Source organism: Panthera tigris, chromosome X (assembly GCF_018350195.1).
Source record: "Panthera tigris isolate Pti1 chromosome X, P.tigris_Pti1_mat1.1, whole genome shotgun sequence".
Classification (NCBI taxonomy): Eukaryota; Metazoa; Chordata; class Mammalia; order Carnivora; family Felidae; genus Panthera; species Panthera tigris.
In genome coordinates this window covers 6,762,828-6,785,086 of record NC_056677.1, presented here as the reverse complement: position 1 = coordinate 6,785,086, position 22,259 = coordinate 6,762,828, and the positions used below count along the sequence as shown (strand labels likewise).

At 50.3% G+C, this 22,259-nt stretch overlaps 1 protein-coding gene and 1 non-coding gene across 4 annotated transcripts in view; both read right to left on the bottom strand.

The window, feature by feature from the left end:
* The window catches only part of SHROOM2 (shroom family member 2), a 157,442-nt gene that overhangs the window by 117,019 nt on the left and 18,164 nt on the right, over positions 1-22,259 (bottom strand). The window lies entirely within an intron of this gene.
* TRNAQ-UUG lies at positions 3,292-3,376 on the bottom strand. The gene has a single exon. It is a non-coding gene; the product is annotated as a tRNA-Gln (tRNA).

Below are 22,259 nucleotides of genomic sequence, written 5' to 3'. Positions count from 1 at the left end.
GCTCCAGGGGCAGCTGGGTGGCTCAGTCAGTTGAGCATCCTACTCTTTTTTTTTTTTTTTTTTAAAGTTTATTTACTTATTTGGAGGGAGAAACAGGGGAGGGGCAGAGAGACAGGGAGAGAAAGAATCCCAAGCAGGCTCCAAACTGTCAGCTCGGAGCCCGATGTGGCGCTCGAACTCACGAACTTCGAGATCATAACCTGAGCCGAAGTCAAGGGTCAGATGCTTAACTAACTGAGCCACCAGGTACCCCGAGCATCCTACTCTTGAATCCGGCTCAGGTCATGATCCCAGGTCATAGGATCGAACCCTACATCAGGCTTCAAGCTGAGTGTGGAGCCTGCTTGGGATACACTCTCTCTCTCTCTCTCTCTCTCTCTCTCTCTCTCTTTCTCTCCCTCCCTCCCTCCCTCCCTTTGCCCATCTCCTCCACTTGTGCACTCTCTCTCTCTAAAATTAAAATAAAATAAAATAAAATAAAATAAAATAAAATAAAATAAAATAAAATAAAATAAAAAATAAAATATAAAACTCAGGTACCCCAAGCATCCTACTCTTGAATCCGGCTCAGGTCATGATCCCAGGTCATAGGATCGAACCCTACATCAGGCTTCAAGCTGGGTGTGGAGCCTGCTTGGGATACACACACTCACTCACTCTCTCTCTCTCTCTCCCTCCCTCCCTCCCTCCCTCCCTTTGCCCATCTCCTCCACTTGTGCACTCTCTCTCTCTAAAATTAAAATTAAAATAAAATAAATAAAATAAAATAAAATAAAATAAAATAAAATAAAATAAAATAAAATAAATAAAATAAAATAAATAAAATAAAATAAAATAAAATAAAATAAAATAAAATAAAATATAAAATAAAATAAAATATAAAATAAAATAAAATAGGAAACATAAAAACAAAGCTCCAAGTGGAATCACAGGGAGAGCCTTTCTCTACCTGGACTAAATACTGAAAGCTCTAGGAAGACAGTGGATTTGAGGGGGTGGGTGTTTCAGATGGGGTGAGGCATGGGACCCTTGAGAGGCAGGCAGTTCTGGGCACAGGGAACACGGGAACCGAAGTGGCAGGCAGTGGCAGGCGGGTCATAACAGGGAACAACACAGAGGCTTTCTTAGTGAGTCCACAGGCTCGGAGAGAGGAAAATACAGATATCCAGGCTCCGGCAGGTGAGTGACCCTGGCCTGTTTGCCCAGATTATTTTTAAAAGTCAGCAGTCCATGAGGGAGGAGCCACTACAGTATTTCGAGCAGGGAATGAGCACAGACAGAGCTAGGCTCCTAGATGTGCTGGAGGGGGAAGACCAGCATAGGAGACTACTTTAATAACCGGGAGGGGGAGCCAGCCGGGACAGGACTCGAGGCATATAGGGACGTATCTGAGACGACGTCGCCAACTGGGATGGGAAGGGGATGGGATGGGTGAGTACAGAAGCAGAGGTTAGGTCACTGGGAGGGGGGACAAAAAATCGAGCCCAGCTCCGCATGGCCCAGGGACCGCAGGGAGAACAAGGCAGAACAAGTCACTGGAGGCAGCTGGATAAGGCACAGGGGCCACACAGAGTCCCTCGTCATCCCCCTTCCCTGAGGCTGGACGGCAGCTGCCAAGGATGATGTTTAACTCGCGGGGAAGGGCGTCTGCAGCAGACAGGGACTGGAGAGCAGAGAAAGGCAGAAACGAGGGCGAGGAGGGGCCAGGGAGGGCTGACGTGCAGACAAGGTTCACCCCTGGGCTCTGAGCCCTTTCCACTCTGGAAGCTTCCACCCCCTCATCCTTCCCCACAACTAGAGACAATAAAAGCCTTTGTTTTCAAGCACACACACACACACACACACACACACACACACGTATCTAGGAGGAGGGATGCTAGCTTGAGAGGACTCCCCTGCAGTTTCAAAGGCAGGATTGGGGTACATGCTCTGGAGAACCGTGAGCCAGTCCAGTGGCTCAGGCTGGCCGCCGGTCGGGGTGATGGGCTGCTCTCGATCTCTCTGAGACGCTCTGTGGCAACACGGCACTTGGGAAGCAGGCCTGCGGAGGAGATGCCCGGGAAGACTTCCCGGAGAAAACGTGACACTGTTACCCAGAGATGGGCCCACCTACACAAAAAAGCAACGACATGACCGCAAAAATACACAACAGCCTCAAGGGAGAGTCATGGTTCTGTGTCCTCCCGCAACAGAGCAAGGGCTGGCCAACAGGTGCACTCAGCACCTGCCCCAGCGACCGTGTGGCCTGCCACACCACAAACCGAAAACGCCACAATCTGGCTCTTAACACAGATGGCTTGCCAATGCCTGACGCTCTAGAGAAGGACCGTAATTTGTCAGCCCAACAGAATGAGATCTGCCCAGGGCACCAAGGTGGCTCAGTCAGTGAAGTGTCTGATTCTTGGTTTGGGCTCAGGCCATGATCTCACGGTTCGTGGGTTCGAGCCCCACATCAGGCTCGGTGCTGACAGCTGAGTCTGGACCCTGCTTCGGATTTTGTGTCTCCCATGCTCTCTGCCCCTCCACCGCTCACTCTCCGTCACTCTCTCAAAAATAAATTTTAAAAAATTTAAAAAAAAACAACAATATGATATGCCCTGACGACGGACAGCTTTGCTGATGTGGGGAGAAGGTGCACACGACAACGTATCAATTCAAGCCATCCCAATGCTATTCTGAAACCTAACATATTTGTAGTGTACAGAACAGAACGGAATAAATAACGTATCTATAGGACATGCTGGGCAGGCTTCCTGTTCAAAACGATGACGTCTCTACAAACGCCCAAACAGCACAGCAGCGTTGATCGCCAACCCCACCCCACCCCGCCACATCAGTCAGCTCGGATCCTACAGATGGGGTGGCTTAAACAATAGAAATACATCCGCTCTCCTTGGCCTGCAGACAGCCACTTTCCTCACGTGGCCTTCCTCTGTCTGCAAGAATCCTTGCTGTCTGTCTGTTCCTCCTCATGTCAGGACCCCAATCAGGTTAGATTAGAGCCTCATTTAATTTTGTTACCTCTTTAAATGCCCTATCACATTTTGAGGGGCTAGGAATTAGGGTTTCAATACATGAATTTAGAGGGGGGACAAAAATTCAGCCCATAACTGCACCCCAGCTGGACAATTGCAATAAAAAAGTTGCTTTGCCAGAAGAGTTAAAATTTTTTTTTAAATGTTCATTCATTTTTGAGACACAGAGAGAGACAGAGCACAGGCAAGGGAGGGGCAAAGAGAGAGGGAGATACAGAATCCAAAGCAGGCTCCAGGCTCTGAGCAGTCAGCACCCAGCCCGACGCGGGGCTCGAACCCACAAGCAGTGTGATCATGACCTGAGCCAAAGTCAGACGCTCAACCAACTGAGCCACCCAGGCTCCCACAAAAAGAGTTTCAGAAGGAAATTCCATGCTTTTCCTCCCCTGGAGTTCAAAATTTCCAAAGCAGATGTGAAAGATCTTAACTTCTAAGATTAGGAAAACTGGAAAAATCAAAGTAAAAAACATTATGGGTAATGAGAATGCTGCTTGACCTCTGTGATCTTCCTCCCCAAAAACCAGAACCTCAGTTTCACCGTGACAGAAATAGCAGACAAATGCCAGCAGCAGGGCACTCTACACAGCAGCCAACCAGCCCGGCTCAAAACGGTCAGGGTCACAACAAGGGAAGCCTGAGAAATGGTCAGTCAAGAGGAGCCCAAGGCAGCAAGAGAACGGAGTATGTTGTGGCGTGTGTTGGATGAAATCCTGGAACGGAAAAGGCATCAGAGGAAAACTAAGGAAAGCTGGGTCAAATACGAGCTTAGTGGTCACGTATCAATATTGGGTCACTGGAGAAAACTACCGCCGTTCCCTCTACCAAGGGGAAAACTGGGCGCGTGGGGCACATGGGGGTGCTCTGTGCCACTTTCGCAACTTCTCTGTAGATCACAAACTCTCCCCCAAACACAGGTTTTATTAAAAACAGCAACAATGTACTGTGTGTGGCCAGGACATGGGAAACCAGCCGCATGAGTGACCAGCACTCGCTCCTGCCTGGGGACCCCAGGAGCCCCTGTGTCCCTGAGAAGTGGGGCCGGCAGGCTGCTGGTAGTCAGGGCACGCTGGATTACGAGCCCCTACTAGGTGGGTGGATGGCACCTTGCGTTTCTGACTGCGGCGGGACAGGGTCAGAAAAGATCACAGGAGCCCTGGGGACAGAGTCCAGCTTGGTTCCTCCCCACCCCCACGCCCCAAGACAAGCCCACTCCACTCCCAGAAGAGGGAGCAGGGAAGGGAAAAGGGACAGAGGGAGGGACAGAGGACACCACCAAATTCCAGGCTCCTGCCCTCACCACCAGACATGGAATGTACAACAGCATTCCTGAGGCCGGGCAGTTTCATTTAACCAAACGACCGGACAGAAACCTGCTTCAGCTTCCTGTCTTCATGGGGTGGCGTCGGGGAGATCCCTCTGAAAACCCTGAACCACAGGCATTTGGGCCACCAAATTAGACACACACTTTACTTATTTGTTTAAAAAATGTTTTTTGATGTTTATCTTAGAGAGAGAGAGACAGAGACAGACACACAGAGCATGAGCAGGGAAGGAGCAGAGAGAGAAGGAGACACAGAATCCGAAGCAGGCTCCAGGCTCCACAATGACAGCACAGAACCCGACGCGGGGCTCGAACTCACGAACCGTGAGATCGTGACCTGAGCTGACGTCGAGCACTTAACCGACTGAACCACCCAGGCGACCCTAGGCACGCACTTTAGACTCAAGGAGGGGACCCTGTGATTCACTCTTACGAGCTCACCATGTCTGTGATTCAGGGTTCAAAGCCATCCAGCACTATGCACCAGGCAGTGTGAATTCTCTCACAAGGACCCTAGGACAGGAACCTGCCTACCGTAGTTCAAAGGAAAAATTAAGAATATCTCAGGGTGGCTCAGTCGGTTAAGTGTCTGACGTCAGCTCAAGATATGATCTCACGGCTCGTGAGTTTGAGCCCCACATCAGGCGAACTAGAGCCCTGCCTGGGGCTCTGCACTCCCAGTGCGGCGACTGTGTGGGATTCTCTCCCTCCCTCCCTCTCTCTCTCTAGCTCTTACTCACTCGTGCCCTCTCTCTCTCTGCACTCTCTCTCAAAAATAAACAAATAAAAATTTTTTAAAAAGCAGTACTTCAGTGAAATCCCTCCAAGTCTCACAAGGACCTTCAGAAATTTGTTTAAATAAAACATGTATCACAAAGTAGAACACCAGGTTAAAAGGGAAAGGGGTCCAAACTCCCTAAAACGTGACATGACTTCAACAAGAACTGAAAGCAAGAAATCCCAGGAAGTCATAAATAAGAGAAATTTCCAACACAGAATGCTCATTAAAGAAGGTGCTAGACAATTCGAGCACACCGACACACACACCCCACACGGCATCAATCAGAATATTTGAACGTAAGTATCCACTTCTGTGCCCCGTTAGAGAAAACCGGTAATTTTTGCACAGAACGCATTCTGAATAATTGCTGGAGGGGGTCCAGCAATGCCGGAAAGGAAGAGTCAGACAACACAGACTCCGCTGTTCCGGCCACCCAGGATAAGGTGCAGGGACTGCGGCCCAGGAGTCCTCAGGGTAACGAACGACGCAGCCGGCATCCTGCCACCCCCTCCAGGATATTCTCTCCTGTCCCCTCCTCTTCCTCTTCCTCGGGATTTCAGAAGGTCCAAATCGAAAGCTCCACAGGGCTTTTTCACCATGCATCACGTAAGCCAGAGGGAAAAGGCACGAAATGCGTCAGAAGGCATATGCGACACCTTACAGCCTATTTTACGCATCATAAAAATCCTTGCGCACACACTGTTTTACCAGATGTGCTGCGATGGAGGATGCCATGAATTTTGAAAAAGGAAATAAATCTTTCCATCTTCAAATGACCCTAGTTGGAAAAGCCAAGTTCTGCAAAGCTGTATACAACATTCATTTGCTTTCTTAAAAATAAGCATTTAGGGGGCACCTGAGTGGCTGAGACGATGGAGCGGCCAACTCTCGATTTCAGCTCAGGCCACGATCTCACTGTTCGAGAGCCTGAACTCCACGTCAGGCTCCGCGCTGACAGCGCAGAGCCTGCTTGGGATTCTCTCACTCATTTTCTCTCTGCCCCTCTCTCCACCAAATAAAATTTTTAAAATTTAAAAAATTTTTCAGAAATTAGAAAAAAAAAGTATTCAGTGCAACAGAGTTTTAAATTACACAAAAGCATAAAGAAGTGTGTCTGTCGGGGGAGGGGGGAGGGCACTCACCTGTATTCCCTAACTAAAAAAAACATTTACTAATCTCGACATACTCAATTTTTCTTTCTCTGTTGCATATACGTATACAACTTCTTTTTCTTTTTAATGTTTATTTATTTATTTCAGAGGGAGACAGAGCGGGAGAGAGAGACAATCCCAAGCAGGCAACTGTTAAAATAGCAGGGACAGATTTTAATCCTGAGGTTCAATTAAAATTTTTGTAATCTAATCTATTCACAAGAATTTGGGATAGAAACCAAAGATACACAGGAGTACCATTCACAGTATCTTCTGTATAAAAGACCGCCTCTAAGTGATACACGTTCTTTTAATTTTTAAAAGGTTAGCACAGCAAGAGGGCTTAGAAATAAATGTACATGGACGGGAAGATGCACAAAGCTTTTGGAGAGTGGAGTTTTCTTTCCAAATTGGTATCATGCCCTGTAGTCATCTGTCACCTTCTCCTCCTGCTCCTGATAAAACCAGGGTCTCCAAGGACCTCGAATCTGGTAGAAAACAGGTCTTATCTCAAGTGGGCAAGTCAAGTCAAGGTTGAAGTGAGAGCTCCGTGGCAGATGACAAAAATGCAGAAGTCAGAAAAGGCACAGAGCCGCCTGCCTCCATCAACAAGGAGAGGTATCTTCACAGACATTGTTCTCCTGTTGGCTCTCCTTACAGTTATGTCCTGAAATTTAATCTTTTTTAAAATTTATTTTGACAGAGACAGAGGCAGTGCAAGTAGAGGAAGGTCAGAGAGAGACACAGGGGAAGAGGGAGAGAATCCCAGCTAGGCTCCACATTGCCAATGCAGAACTCACGAACTGTGAGATCATGACGTGAGCGGAAGCCAAGAGTTGGACACTTAACCGACCAAGCCACCCAGGCACCCCTAGTTATGTTCTGAAAATTAGCCTCTGATGTTAAAAAAAAAGAAACTCACGCATCTAACGCGCAATCTGCCAATGTGACACCGGTCAGCGCAACAGAGGGAACGGGCGAATTCAACAACACAGACGATCCCCAGAAGTGTCAATCTACATATACGTACGTGAAATGTATACGTATATGTGAAACAGCTGTATACGTATGTGAAAACCTCCACTGGACCATCCGACTAAACTCTATTCTTTAAAGGCTTAAAAAAAAAAATTCCTCTCAAAGGACTTTGCAAGGCCTCATGGCTGGGTTCTAAGTAATTAAGAATCACATTAGGCCACCAAGAGTTTCAATTGTAGTTTCCAAAAACTCTCAAGTCGCTTGTTTTCTGGAGGGCTGGGGGTGTGGAGAAGCTCTTGAACTTTAGGACCAGCCAGATTAACAAGCAAGGTTTCCCTCCAGACTGGGTAAGGCTACGTGGGAGATAAGGCCACCAATCACTCAAACATGCCCCATCGAAAGCACAGGTGACCAACGGAAAGCCTCCTCCCTCCCCGTGCCACCCTGTCGATACCGAAACCCGGCACCCGTGGGCACAGACGACACGCAGCACACACACAGGTCGGTGGGACCCAGTAGAGCAGTCAGGAAGTGACAAATAATATTCAATGTAAGCAGACACGGCTCAATGATGGCTATCAACACCAAGAGCCACCTGGTGAAATTTCAGTCAAGAAAGGGATGCCACTGTTTCAATGGATCCAGCCCTGTTGCTTGGTTTCTGATTGCTTCCATAGAAGCCTAATCGTGAGCCCCTTAGCGGAGGATTGCTGTGGCCCCTGAGTGACAAAGGGGAGAAAAGCTGGCTGTGGACAAAGTGCCTGCCCTCTTTGATCAGTGTATGCAAATGTTTTCCAAAAGAAGCTGGGCCATCAAGAAGAGGTTAGCTTCAACTTCTCTTGAGGTGTTTTGGTGTTTTGTTTCCTTCTGTCTCATTTAGCTCTGGAGGGCTTAGGGTCACACTGCAAGTGTGAGAACAAACAAAGGCTCTACCATGATGCACAGCTTGCTATCCTAGACGCTTTGGTGCAAACTACTCCACCTGCCTCAACAGTCAAGACTCGATCTGTGCTGTGGGGCGGGAGGCTCCCGTGGAGGCGGCAACAAGATCCACACCTGCCTCACGGGGGTCCGCAGGAGGCCAAGTGCAGCCAAATCCCGTACTGAAATCCTGCCCCTGCTCGACACCCCACCCCCCAAGGAGCACCTCCCCACCGTCCTTGGGACCGCTGAGCCCAGTGGAAGACACCTCCCGGGCCGAGGACGACTGGGGGACCCTGCCACATCCGGGAAGGAGCTGGGGTCCCCGGGGGCCCAGGGCAGCAAGCGTCCGAGCGCCTCGTGCCAGCGCCACGCCACAGAGAAAGCAGAGCAACGGGGTGCAGGCCACTATCACGGACAGCTGAGGCTCGCCTCTGCCCAGACTGAGCCTCCCTTCCCAGGTTCCTTCCGCATCCCACCCCTCAGGAGGGCAAGACGAGACATGTGCACACCGCACCACACATTTTCAGAGAAATCTCCCTAGACAGTATGCCTCCCGAACCGCTCTCCATTTAGCTGTCAGTGTGACAAAGCTGGGGATTTTTCTCCACATTACAAGAATTCAGAGTTACTTCCTGAGGTCAGAGAGAAACGCCACGAGACACATTGTTCAAATAGTTGGCTTATTAGATTTTCTAACAGTCCTACGATGTATTAAGAGGAAAACCCCCATCCCTGCTCAGAATGGATATTCCGAGGACTTAAGTGACCACAGAGCCCGGCCACCTCCCGAGAGCACCTGTAAGACGTGGAGGACTGCCCGCGTGGAGAGCTCAACGTGTCCATCAGCTGGTGAACGGACAAACGTGGTCTGACGCCCAGGGAAACAGCGCTCGGCGAGGAAAAGGGAAGAAATGCCGGTACGCGCTCCAGCGTGGATGAACCTGGAAAAGGTCCCATCGAGCGAATGAAGCCAGACGCAGAGGCCAGAGGAGTGCAGGACTCCCGTCTGTGGGAAATGTCCAGAACAGGCCAACCTGTTCGAGGCAGAAGATTCGAGGTTGCCTGGGGCCGAGGCGGGAACACGGAGGTACAAAGGCTGCAAAGGATCTTCCGGGGTGATGGAAATGGCCCCAAACACTGGGCAGCGGTGATGGGCGCACAGCTCTGAGGGGACCGGGTCCCTGAGGTGCACACTTAATACAGGTGAATTTTATTCTATTTTCAATTATTTTTAAATGTTTATTTTTGAGACAGAAAGAGAGAGTGTGAGTGGGGGAGGGGCAGAGAGAGAGGGAGACACAGAATCTGACACAGGTGCCAGGCTCTGAGCTGCCAGCACAGAGCCCGACGCGGGGCTCGAACCCACGAACCGCAAGATCACGAGCAGAGCGGAAGTCGGGCGCTTAACCGACTGAGCCACCCAGGTGCCCCAATATGGGTGAATTAGGAAATCCTATGCCTGCATAAAGGTGTCTAAGAAAGCAGGAGGCAGGGCATGGGACCAGGGAGGAACAAAGGAACCGGCACACAGAGGGAGAACAGCAAGGGGTGGCAGGCACACGTGAGTATCAGATGTGTTTTTTGTTTTTTAACACTTACTCACTTTTTTTTTTTTATTAAATTTTTTTTTTTTAACGTTTATTTATTTTTGAGACAGAGAGAGACAGAGCATGAACGGGGGAGGGTCAGAGAGAGGGAGGCACAGAATCTGAAACAGGCTCCAGGCTCTGAGCTGTCAGCACAGAGCCCGACGCGGGGCTTGAACTCACGGACCGCGAGAGCATGACCTGAGCCGAAGTTGGCCGCTTAACCGACTGAGCCACCCAGGCGCCCCAACACTTACTCACTTTTGAGAGCGAGCATGAGGAGGGGAGGGACAGAGAGAGACGGGGACAGAGGATCCAGAGTGGGCCCTGCACTGAAAGCAGTGAACTCAACGCAGGGCTTGAACTCACGAACCGTGAGATCATGACGTGAGCCGAAGTCAGACACTCAACCAACTGAGCCACCCAGGCGCCGCGAGCATCCGATGTTCTTAGTCAGCTCTAGCCCTGCTCTGCCGGGCACCATCCGACTTTCAGGCAACACACAAGACCCTCCACATTCTGGAATAAGTGCTGTAAGGTAGGGTTTTCCAAATCCTTTTACAGACGAGGAAACAGGCAGGCAAGGGTTGGATTTTACCTGAACTCACCAGTCAAGAAATAGAGACATGGGGCAGAAGAAGCGGGACCCGAGAAGGAAGGAAAGGGGGAGGGGAGAAGGGGACACAGGACTCCCAGAAACCACAGGCTACACACACACACACACACGTGCACATATATACCAACCCGCCCCTTGTTCCTATGGGCTTCTGGTCCCTCTCCTCCATGCAACCAACCACAAAGCACAAGGTACAGGTCAAGCAAAAAAAAAAAGTGGCAGTTCAAGTCAAATTTCCTGACTCCCATCTCTAAAACAAAAATATTAGGTCACCCTATTTACAGTAAATATTGCTATTGTGTTTCTCCCCATCAGCAAGCTGTTTCCAGGGTAAGCAGGCTAAAATCTACTTTCCAGAGCAGAGACGACCTTGACTGGCCAACGAGGACACACGAGCAGCAAGCTTAATACAGCCGCCTGGTTCTTCATGCTGGCACCAGGCTGCGGGGCAGAAACCCACGGACGGGTTTGCTGTGTGTCTGCTCATGGGATGCAGGTGTCTGGGATCTGTGCTCACGCGCAGTGAGAAAACCCCAGCATACCGTCTCTGCCCCCTTCGGGACCCCTTTTCTTCCCAGAAGATGCCTATCCTAACCCCTCCCATGGTGGCTCCGGGAGGCAGTTCCAGGCAAACCTGGATATTTGCAGGGGCGGGGAAATCACAGGGAAGGCGAGATAGGAAGCGTCCCACCAGCACACAGAGGAGATGTTCCTTTGGGACATGTCCACACACACACAGGTTAGACCACAGTCCACCCTTGGTGTGGGCTTCCCCCTCCCTAACTGTTGTCTTCCTCCCTCGCCACGTCCCTTCCCCTCTCTGCTGTCCTCGGGCCACCCTCCCCAATCCAGAGCCTTGAAGCACAATTTACCACCACAGTGGACCTCCAGCCTGTGCCCTACCCCCCCAGCCCAACACCTCCCGAGCGGGCATTTCCAACCAAGCCCCGAACACCTTCCACAAAGAAAACAGAAACAGATTTCACAGGCGGTGTGGTCTACCAGATGTACGAATGCAAAGCATTTAACCACAGCTAGGTCCACCCACCGCCCCCACGCCACGGCATGGTGTGTGGGTAGGAAGCAAAAGGAAGCTGCAGAATAGGTGGAGCTGAAGGGCACGAGTGCCTGGCAGGTGCCTAGAAACCAGACAGGGCTGAATGCACAGAAGAGACGGTTCCAGGGGACAGAACGTAAAGACAGAACAACAGCAGAAGATCAACCAGCGGGGACCAGAGGACAAACCCAGAGAGGGGGTGGAGGACAAGGTTCCACACAACAGAGCTGACCGTTGTCCTCTAAGACAAGGGGCAATTTTGAAGTGCCTGGTGGCACAGTCGGTTAAGCATCCGACTTTGGCTCAGGTGACGATCTCACGGTTTGTGAGTTCGAGCCCCGCGTCGGGCTCTCTGCTGACAGCGAGGCGCCTGCTTGGGGTTCTCTCTCTCCGTCTCCTCAACTCACACTCTACCTCACTTGCTCTCTCACAATAAATAAACAAATATTAAAAAATGAAACCCAGATGGCTTGATGACTGACAAACACGTTAGCAGGCATTGATGAACACCCACCGGAACTACTCTGGAGAACAGACACACGGCACCCCCAGGGCCCACACCTAGTGTCTAACTCGCAACGGCTCCTTGTTGGCCAGTGTTCCATTGTCCTGAGGAAACCATCTCTCCACTACTGGCTTTCCCATCGCTCTCCCTTTTCTTCTGCCCCACTCCCAACAACTGGGTCATATACCACCCTACCCTGGGCTAGGGACCACAGTCCCTGGAGAAAGGGAGGGTTCCAGGCCACAGTTCTCCATGCAGCAGCACTGACACGTTGGGACAGATGGTTCTGGGTGGGGAGGGGGTGGCATCCTGTTCACTGTAGGGGGCTGAGCAGCGCCCCCGGTCTTCACCCGAGGTGCCAACAGCCACCTTCCCCTCAAGCTAGTGCGACCAAAATGCCTCCAGCATTTGCACCCCGATGCGGGGCTCGAACTCACGAGCCACAAGATCATGACCTGAGCCAAAGTTGGATGCTTAACCAATTGAGCCACCCAGGTGCCCCAGAATCTGGTTGAGAATGAAGCCAGCAGGAATGACACGGTCATATGGACAGGCCTCCTGGCATGTGTACGAGCCCCACGTCTCCTATTATGGCAGACACACCTGGGACTCCCCAGGTGGGTGAGCCCACAGGGTCCCTTTTTCCACAGAGGCTGCTGTCCATTCAATCAGAACAGCCCTGGCTCTCTCCAGTTCTTGGCTCCGATAACCACACACAGATGAGCACGAGGGGCTCTGCAATGCGAGGAACCCTTGGTATTCAAGGTCTCAGTAACCAAGTGCTCACTTGGGAGGTTCCTAATGAGGTCCCGGGAGAGGGGTGGGGGGGACATGACTAAAAAGAAACAGAGGTTCACAGCAAAGTCTGAAGCAAAAATCTGCAGATCAAATATCACTGAATATTTTGAACCATGTTCTCAGTCATCACCTAGGAGAGGGGAATTTCGGAAAGGTTGGGAAAACAGGGAATGGAATTGGCAGGCTTGCAGAGAAGCCAACTCATGATCTTAAGGGGAGAGCCAGCGAGAAAGGATTTAGTTCCCCAGGGGCGACGGGAAGCGGCCGGCGGGAGCACCCACACTCTCCGGTGAAGCCAGCCGGAGAACTGGCTGCCCCTGCGACGGTCAGCTCAGCCCTCCTCTAAGGCTGCAGCTGTCAGACGTGCCCTGCCCTAGCACACCGAGGCTGAGCAGTGCCCGAAGGTTTCTTCTGCCAGAACAATACCAGAAAACATTTGTTATCAGGAGAAAGAAAACGGTCGGGTTGAGGTGATACTGACAACGCCCTCCTCTCTTCTCCTCTCCTCTGCAAATGCTCGGTCCGTGAAAACCCTTGCATCTGGCCACCTGCTGCCCGGAAACCAGAACAAATAAGTCCTCACCCTCCCTCTGACCCCTTATGAGGTGGGCTTTTGCTAAGGCCTAGACACGAAACAGGAGACATCAAGTATTTGATGTCTTGACCTTGGCCAGGGGAACACCTGATAAATCAGCCAGGCAGGGTGAAGCTGGGGCTCGTAGTGGGTGCCTCCGCCCCACAGCGCTACACGCCCTTTAGTGTTGGACAGGCAGTGGGGCCGGTGATTCATGGCCCCGCCACACACTAATCCCCACGGTTTATGGCCTCACATCTGCTCCGCAGGCGCGCTCCTGCTGGTTCTTCCAGCTCACTAGGGAGCTCCCCGTGCTGAATACACGGCTCCCTAACTGCAGAGCCTGCCTCCATCACCAGTTCTGATGGCTGGCACACGGAATCTCACACTCTGGTTAAAGGTGAACAGCAGAGTCCCAAAAGACTCCTCAAAGACATGTATGCTGGCACACTACTCCTTTTTTATTTTTCAGCAGAGAGAGAGAGAGAGTACAAGTGAGCAAGGGCAGTGAGAGAGAGGGAGAGCAAAAGAGAGAGGGAAGTGGGGCTGACCCGAAGCAGGCCTGAGGCTCACCCGATGTGGGGCTCGAACTCACAAGCCAGGAGATCATGACCTGAGCCGAGTGGGATGCTTAACGACGGAGCCACCCAGGCGCCCTGGCACGGCATTCCTCATCCCAGGATGTGAGGGTCTCTTTCCGTCTCCCACCAACCCAATCACACTCACTTGACATAGTGTAAATAGTGTGTACGTCGCCTCTTGTACATCCAAACCCTCGGAAGCACCCGGACACGCTGCTGGAAAAACACCTGCTTATTTTCTGAAGACATCAACTACTGACCTTCAAGAACACTGGGCTGCAGTGTTCTCCCAGCTGAACCTGACACCAGAATCATGCTGCATTAGGTCTCAGGCTTTGGTTTTCTCATCCCGAAAGCATTCGCCGTAACTAACCCACCCCGATCAGAATGCCGTCATAAGCGTATTCAGGTAACTGCTGGAGCAGACAGGTGCGTACTCTTTCCAACCTGAATCATACTTTCTATCTTAAGTGCTAACTTCAGAAAATACCTTTATGATTCATCTGCAGCCAACAGCAAATTCTCAACCCTGAGACTCTGGGTCCTGGTTTCCATGTATGAAAAAAGTTTCTGGAACTAGGACTGGCTCCCAGTCTTCTAGCCCTAGAACCCTCCATGTGCTCTTGTTGTCCCCCTGAGGACTGAAGGGAAGCAAAGAGTGTGTGGCTACCTGCTGTCCGGACAAACGGTGGCTCGGTTACCCCGTCGCAGAGACAGGGCATCCCTGGGATTCCACAGCCAACGCATGGCGCTGGCCACTGCCGCCATCAACCTGCAGGATCAGCCCTCGGCCCGACAAACCAAGGGCGCCTGCTGGAAGGACATGCTGAGGCGAGGATCTGACTAGTGTTGCCTGTAATACCATCAGCAGCATACACGTGTGCCCAAAACGTGCATAAAACCCTCTAGCCCACTACTCAAACCTCCCTGATATGTCCCCAACTTTCACACGGGAAAACTGCTCAGAGACTTTCAGGGACTCTCCCAGGTCAGTGCACAAGGAGGGGTTAGCATCCGGTTTCCTAACTCCCACATGATGCTACGGGCTTGACACCTTGCTGAGGTTTTTTTGCTTGCCTGTTCAAATGGAAGTATTGCTTTGCCGTCTGTAAAGATGTGTCTGTGTTTAAGTATACACACACACAGGATTTTAAGAAAAACCCAAGCCACGACAGTCACTCATAAGGTGGAAAACAACCCTCCACAAGGTCCAGATAAGCACTCTTTAAAAAGCTAAACATCAGTGTTAGTTAATCACTGACTGCTAACCATACACTTACATACCTCGTATTTCATTTCACCTTGTCAACGCTGGAAGTACATGCATGAAAGTGAACTTGGATTCAGGGGCTTTCAAAGGAGCAGCCCCAAGTCCCAGAGCCCCACCTCCAGGGCCGTAGGGCACCGAGCCGAGCCCAGTTCACAGCTCTGCCATCCACCAACTTTGCAACTCTGGACGTCTATCCCCAAACATCTGTTCCAATAGCTATCACACGTGAAAAGTAATGAGCACTTCCTTAGAGAGATATAAGGAATAAGATAAAGCGTATAAAACTGGGTTCCCGGGGCACCCGGGTGGCTCAGTCAGGTAAGCGTCCTACCCTTGACTTCACCCAAGGTCATGATCTCTGTTTAAGCCGCACATCGGGCTCTGCGCGGAGTGCGGAGTCTTCTTGGGGTTCTCCCCCTCTTTCTCTGTCTCTCTCTCAAAAATAAATAAATAAATAAGAATAAAAAAATCAGCCTACAATCAGGATGCCATGGAGGAGCCTAAAAACATCTCGCTGGGCCCCAAACACAGATTCTGATGCTGCCAGTCCAGGGTCTGGGACAGGGCTTGTTAGTCTGCATTCTGACAAGCTCCGGGAGGAGGCGGGTGCTGCGGATTCAGGGAATCAGCACTTAGAGAATCCCTGCAACAAAGCATTTAGCCCAGCACCTGGCAGGTCCGCAACTGGGAGCCAGCACCCCATCAAATACAGCTCATCATCCCGATCTTTTTCTGCTTTAAAATCCCTCAGCCCCAGCCTCGGCACAGAGGCTGCCCTCTTACCCGTCTAGTGATCCCCGAGGCCACCAGAGCTCAGCCACTGCTGGACCCTGCTCCCCTGCCCTGGCCCAAAGGGAACCAAAGGGATTTCCTGAAGCTCGGAAAACACACCTGTTCAGGGCACCCAGGGAGCCCTCTGGCCAGGTGGACTAAATTCTGTTCTTGAGCTCTGCAGAGAACTCTTGGTACCTGGCTGTGCACCTACCAGCATGAGATAGGGCAAAAACATAAGGCTGTGATTCTCTACCTTGACTGCACCTTTGAATCTCCTGCTAAGCTTTAAATTATTATTATTTTTTTTTATTTAAAAAAAATTTTTTTTTTCAACGTTTTTTATTTATTTTTGGGACAGAGAGAGACAGAGCATGAACGGGGGAGGGGCAGAGAGAGAGGGAGACACAGAATCGGAAACAGGCTCCAGGCTCCGAGCCATCAGCCCAGAGCCTGACGCGGGGCTCGAACTCACGGACCGAGAGATCGTGACCTGGCTGAAGTCGGACGCTTAACCGACTGCGCCACCCAGGCGCCCCTAAATTATTTTTTTTTTAACGTTTATGTATTTTTCAGACAGAGAGAGACAGAGCATGAACGGGGGAGGGGCAGAGAGAGAGGGAGACACAGAATCGGAAGCAGGCTCCAGGCTCTGAGCCATCAGCCCAGAGCCCGACGCGGGGCTCGAACTCACGGACCGCGAGATCGTGACCTGAGCTGAAGTCGGACGCTCAACCGACTAAGCTTTAAAATCATCGATACCTGGGTTCATGCCGTGATTCTGACTTAATTGATCTGAGGGTGTATATCCTACTGGGCATCAATAGCTCTCCAAGCTCCCCAGGTGACTCCAATGCACAGCCCAGATTTCAGTCCACTGTGTTCGAAGAAACTCGAAGTCATCCTACCTCTCTCGGCCCCAAACCGGCAGTAACGTTTCCAGGGATCAGGTTTTACCGGAGTTTTAAGGCCCAACAGAAGCCCTAAGGCTCAGCATGCTTCCAGACTGTCCACCCTTCAGAAGCGTTTGAGCCTTGGGGGTGCCTGGGTGGCTCAGTCAGTTAGGCATCAGATTCTTGATTTCAGCAGAGGTCACGATCTCACAGTTTGTGGGACTGAGTCCCGCATCAGGCTCTACGCTGACAGTATGGAGCCTGCTTGGGATTCTCTCTCTGCCTGCCCCTTCTCCACGTGTGCATGTGCGCACTCTCTCTCTCTCTCTCAAAATAAATACATAAACTAAAAAAAAAAAAAAAAAAAAAGCAGTTGAGCCTCTAGGTAAGGCTCCCCGAATCCTGCTCATCCTGTGCAAGGTGAGAATGTATATATTGATTTTTGTTGTTGTTGATGATACTGTTTTTCAGTAATCAGTCAATAAGAGCTGAAGATAAAGTTATTCTTAGAAACAGATTTTGGAATATCACTTACATGTTACAATAAACTTATTATTCAAAAGTCTATTTCGTCTGGGTCACCCAAGTTCAGCAGTGATGCATAAGGTTGGGTGACTCACGAAAGACAACGGCTTTGCAACCCTGGACTTATATCCCCGAATATACGTACAGAAAGATGCAACATGCAAAAAGAAAAGGAACGCACCCTTGAACTTGAGAACCCATTCACTGAGTGTCCATAAGGTGTCAGGCGCTGGGCAGTGCGGTGGGGATGCTGACCCCAGGGGAACCGGGCTCCCGTTGTCAAGCCTGGGAGCTGCTCGTTGGGGAAGCTTGAGCTAAAGGGACTAGGGGCCAGGTAGAATTTTAATCAGTGTGGATACAAACACAGGAAGAGTACTGGGAGTTAACGAGCGGAACTTTCTCTAAAAAGACAGCTCGTTAATTTTCTTATCTCCAGTTGGCTTTATGGGAACAGAACACTGGAAGATTCTCACCAGTTTGTGAGACCTAAAACGCTTTAACAGTTAAATTAAAATTTCATGCTGTCATGGGATTATCTGCACAGATACATTTTCTGGAAGCGAGGATGAATTATAGGATGAACATGGTCTCTACTAAGGACAAAGAGCCACAGGACAAATTAGCCCGGTGCACAAAGTGGGCTTAAAATACATTCCGGGGCGCCTGGGGGGCTCAGTTGGTTAAGGGTCCGACTTCGGCTCAGGTCATGATCTCGCTGTTCAAGAGTTCAAGCCCCTTGTTGGTGTCCCAGCTGACAGCTCAGAGCCTGGAGCCCGCTTTGGATTCTGTGTCTCCCTCTCTCTCTCTGCTCCTCCCTTGCTTGCGCACTCTCTCTCAAAAATAAATAAACATTTAAAAATTTAAAAAAATACATTCCTCAGGATTCCTTTTGTTTTCTTTAACACAGAGCAAAGAGATTTTTTTTTTTAATTTGGAATTTTCTAGATAGAGTCCTCTAAAGCTCTTCCACAACCACTGTATTTTGACAGTTAGGACTTCTTTTTCCAAAGCTCCCGATGTGACAATAGTGAACTTTCCTGCCATTACTCCATCACATCTGAAAAAGACATACTACACTAAAAGAAGCGAAACACTCCTGTCCTGAAAGCAATCCTGAGAATTTCGGAAGGTAGCGGCCCCGGTGAGCGGCTGCCCATGCCCTGCCCCACAGGACACTCCTGGGAACATTTGCCTTGGAATGTCTCTGCCCACACTTCCCAGGTTCCGAGCCGCTCTGCAAGCTCGCTCCCAATCAGGGAAATCAGCCTCACTGACCGACCCAGCCCAGTAAGACCCCGCACAGTTCAAAAGGGCAGAATTCTTGTGTGCTGGGATCACAGAAGCACAGCAGGGCTATTGACCCACTAGCTGGCATTCCAATACCCAGAATGTTCCTCCAGCTTTCCATCATTGTTCCCCTGCTCGTGCTCTGAATTCCCGCAGCTAGCTAGGAAAGGGCTCACGCAATCACTTTTGTCCAAATGCACGATTCCTGGGGGATGGGAGAATCAATGGAAGATTTCCGGGCTTATGTATCCGGACTTGGATGTTCCCTCTCTTACTAGAAATCAATGACCCTTCAACGTTTAAACAGCTGAACAACAACAACAAAAAAGATCGGAGGGAAAACCCAGAATGTAACTAACCTCCTTTACCTAAAACCTAAATGTTGTTTCTACCTTGAAATCTGAAACATGATTTCAAAAGCGGTCATTATGTAATCAATAATATATATGTGTGTGTGTGTGTGTGTGTGTGTGTGTGTGTGTGTGTGTGTGTGTGTGTGTGTTTAACCTGTGGAACCAGATCTTACTAGGAAATAGAGGAAATAGAGTCAAGGATCAGCAGTGGTGGTCCATATCCTTTCCAACTGGCTCATTACAAATTTCACTCGCCCCATGTCCTACAGATGCTGCCGCTTTTTTTTGTTTTGTTTTTAAATATATATTTTTCAGAAAGAGAGACAGAGACAGAGCACAGTGGGGGAGGGGCAGAGAGAGAGGGAGACCCAGAATCCAAAGCAGACTCCAGGCTCTGAGCTGTCAGCACAGAACCCTATGCGGGACTTGAACTCATGAACTGTGTGTGACACCATGACCTGAGCTAAAGTCGGGTGCTCAAACGACTGAGCCACCCAGGTGCCCTGGTCCTGTCTTTCTAAGAAAACTAATACCTGATGAAGCTGTCACAGCATCCTACACACATGAACTGAAGCCATAACTACAAACATAAAATCTCATTACTTAACAATGACAATTCAAATACAATCTTGATGATTAAGAGTAACAACACATTTTTTAGAACAAGACACGGCACACAACCTATTTTTACCCTAGAGTACAATTAATTTGGCAATAGTCACACAACCAGAATGGTTATTAATCTGTGCAAAATTAAATGATTCATCTTATGAGTTACAGTTTCATTAGGGACTAATACTATTTACTAATAGTACAGCTTGGGGCTGAATTACAAGGGCAGGTCTGGCTTTAAATGCTACTACTGAAATTGGGTCCCCAAAGTTCAGGCAGCTCAGCCCAGAGCTGTTTGATATTCACTAGGTCTCCCAATGAGACTGAACCTTTTTAAAAAAGATTTTTTTTTTAATATTTATTTTTGAGAGAGACCGAGAGAGAGCAGGGGAAGGGCAGAGAGAGGGAGACACAGAATCTGAAGCAGGCTCCAGGCTCTGAGCTGTCAGCACAGAGCCTGATGCGGGGCTGGAACCCACAAACCGCGATATCACGACCTGAGAGGAAGTCAGACGCTTAACCGACTCAGCCACCGGGCACCCCTATAATTCTTATTCTTAAAAGGGAATTTTTCCAACCAGCTGCTCCTTTCCTCTACAAGCAGTTAGGACAGAGCATGGAAAATGCTCTTAGGGGCAAAGCAAGGCAAATGTTTGTTGGGAAATGGAGAGGGACAGAAGCCCACGGGCAGATGCCTGAGCCAGTGTGTTGAGACAGCACCTGCTCATTGCCCCAGTCACACCTGGGCAAAGAGAAGGGCCAAGTCCACCCTGCACACACCTGTCCCGTCAGAGCTTTCTGGAGGCCCCGCACTTCCAGAAGCCAGGACTGTCATCCCCCCCAGAGCCCCAGCCCCAAGCGGGTGGGGTGGGGAGAGGGGAGCATCACCTGTACCCACAGTTAGCACTCAGGTGCTACCACCAGCATCTATGCTCCCAGCACGAGTGTCGGGTGCCCTGCCCCCCACCGTGCCTTGGGGGTACCACTCAGATTCCAGGATTTTCCCCTATCTCCACCACTGGCAGCCAGAGGCTTCTCAATTCCTCCCCACATCCCTGAACCCATCTGCCCTTCTGCTGCCAGAGTGACCCCTGCCACCACCAGCTGCTTCAATACCTTCTATGGCTCCCAGTGTCCTTGGAGAACAGCCTGGGCTCCTGCCTGCCTCGCCCCCTGTGGCCTCTCCCGCTTCCTCCGACCTACAGGAACAGAGGCTCCCCCTGCCCAGGGACCTCCCAGCTGTCAGGGGTGACTCTCCCTGAAGAACACTGACTCTCTCCCCAGGCGTCCTGCCTGTTGGCCTGACCCAGCACGCACAGAGGAATCCTGTGATAGGCATGATGCGGGGCCAGATGCAGGCCCCTAACATGCTGCCCAGAGGGTGGGACTGGCCCAGAAGGCATCCTGGCAGTTAAGTCTTTGCAGCTCAAGAAAGAGCCCGAATGCCTCATCCCATTTCCTTTTATTCAAGGACAGCTTTACGGAGCTCTAACTCACATTCCATAAAGTCCACCTTTGTAAAGTATACAAATGAGTGGTTTTTAGTACACTCAGTGTTACAACTATGACCACTCCAGAATTCCAAGACATTTTTATCACTCCCCAAAAGAAATGCCGAGCCCATCCACAGTCACCCCCCCCCCCACACCCCCTCCTGACACCTGCCCCGTCTGCTGTCTCTATGCGTTTGCCTGGGCTGGACATTTATATCGAGGGAATCAATATGCTCTCAACTTTTTCACCGCAAACACTAAATACGCATCTGCAAATGTGGTGGGCTGTGTGTCAACTATGAACAGAAGGCCTGCATCTGAATTCCAGGAACGCTGGGCTTCAGGGTGCATGAGGTATCAGAAGTGAATCCACATTCTGGGCCCACCTTCTGTCCCCTGGCATCTCCCGCATCCCCTCTGCCGGTGCAGAGAAGTGCTGTTTTAGACGTTCCGTCTCGCTTCAGGGCACAGCGGACCGCCCGGGCCCGGTGTTAAAATGCACATTTCTGGAGCAGCATCAGCAGACTGTAGTTGCTTCTCATGCCCACGGCAGTGGGCCACAGCTCCTCAAAACAGCAGTGCTCAGGCTTTAGCCAGCTCCAGGGCGACCCGTGTGATTCCCGGCTGACCCCCCCAGTTTGGGGTTCAGGAGGTCCAGAGTGAGGGCCAAAACTGCATTTTTAACAGGTTTCCAGGTGATACTGATGCAGCCGGTCTGGGGCCACACTTTGAAAACAATCCCTTGCTGGGGGCGGCAATCCCTCCACCACCATGCCAGATCCCGGGCACCACCTGCTTTTGTAAATAAAGGTTTTATTGACACACAGCCCTTTCATTTATGTATTGTCTATGGCTGTTTTCATGCTGTAACTGCAGAGACCAGCAGTTTGAGCCACAAAACCAAAAATATTTACTCTGGTCCTGTGTGTTTGCTGTCCTCTGGTTTATAGAAGAAGATCTAAATATAGAAATCTCATGAAAAGATCTATTGTCAAGTTGAGACAGTACTTTATATAGATTTCAAAGAATGGGCCTCATATAATCTTATAAAATCCCGAGAATTCTTACACTTCAAAAATGAATCACAAAAAAGATTTTTTTTTTAAAAAAGTCACTCAGGGGCACCTGGGTGGCTCAGTCAGTTAAGC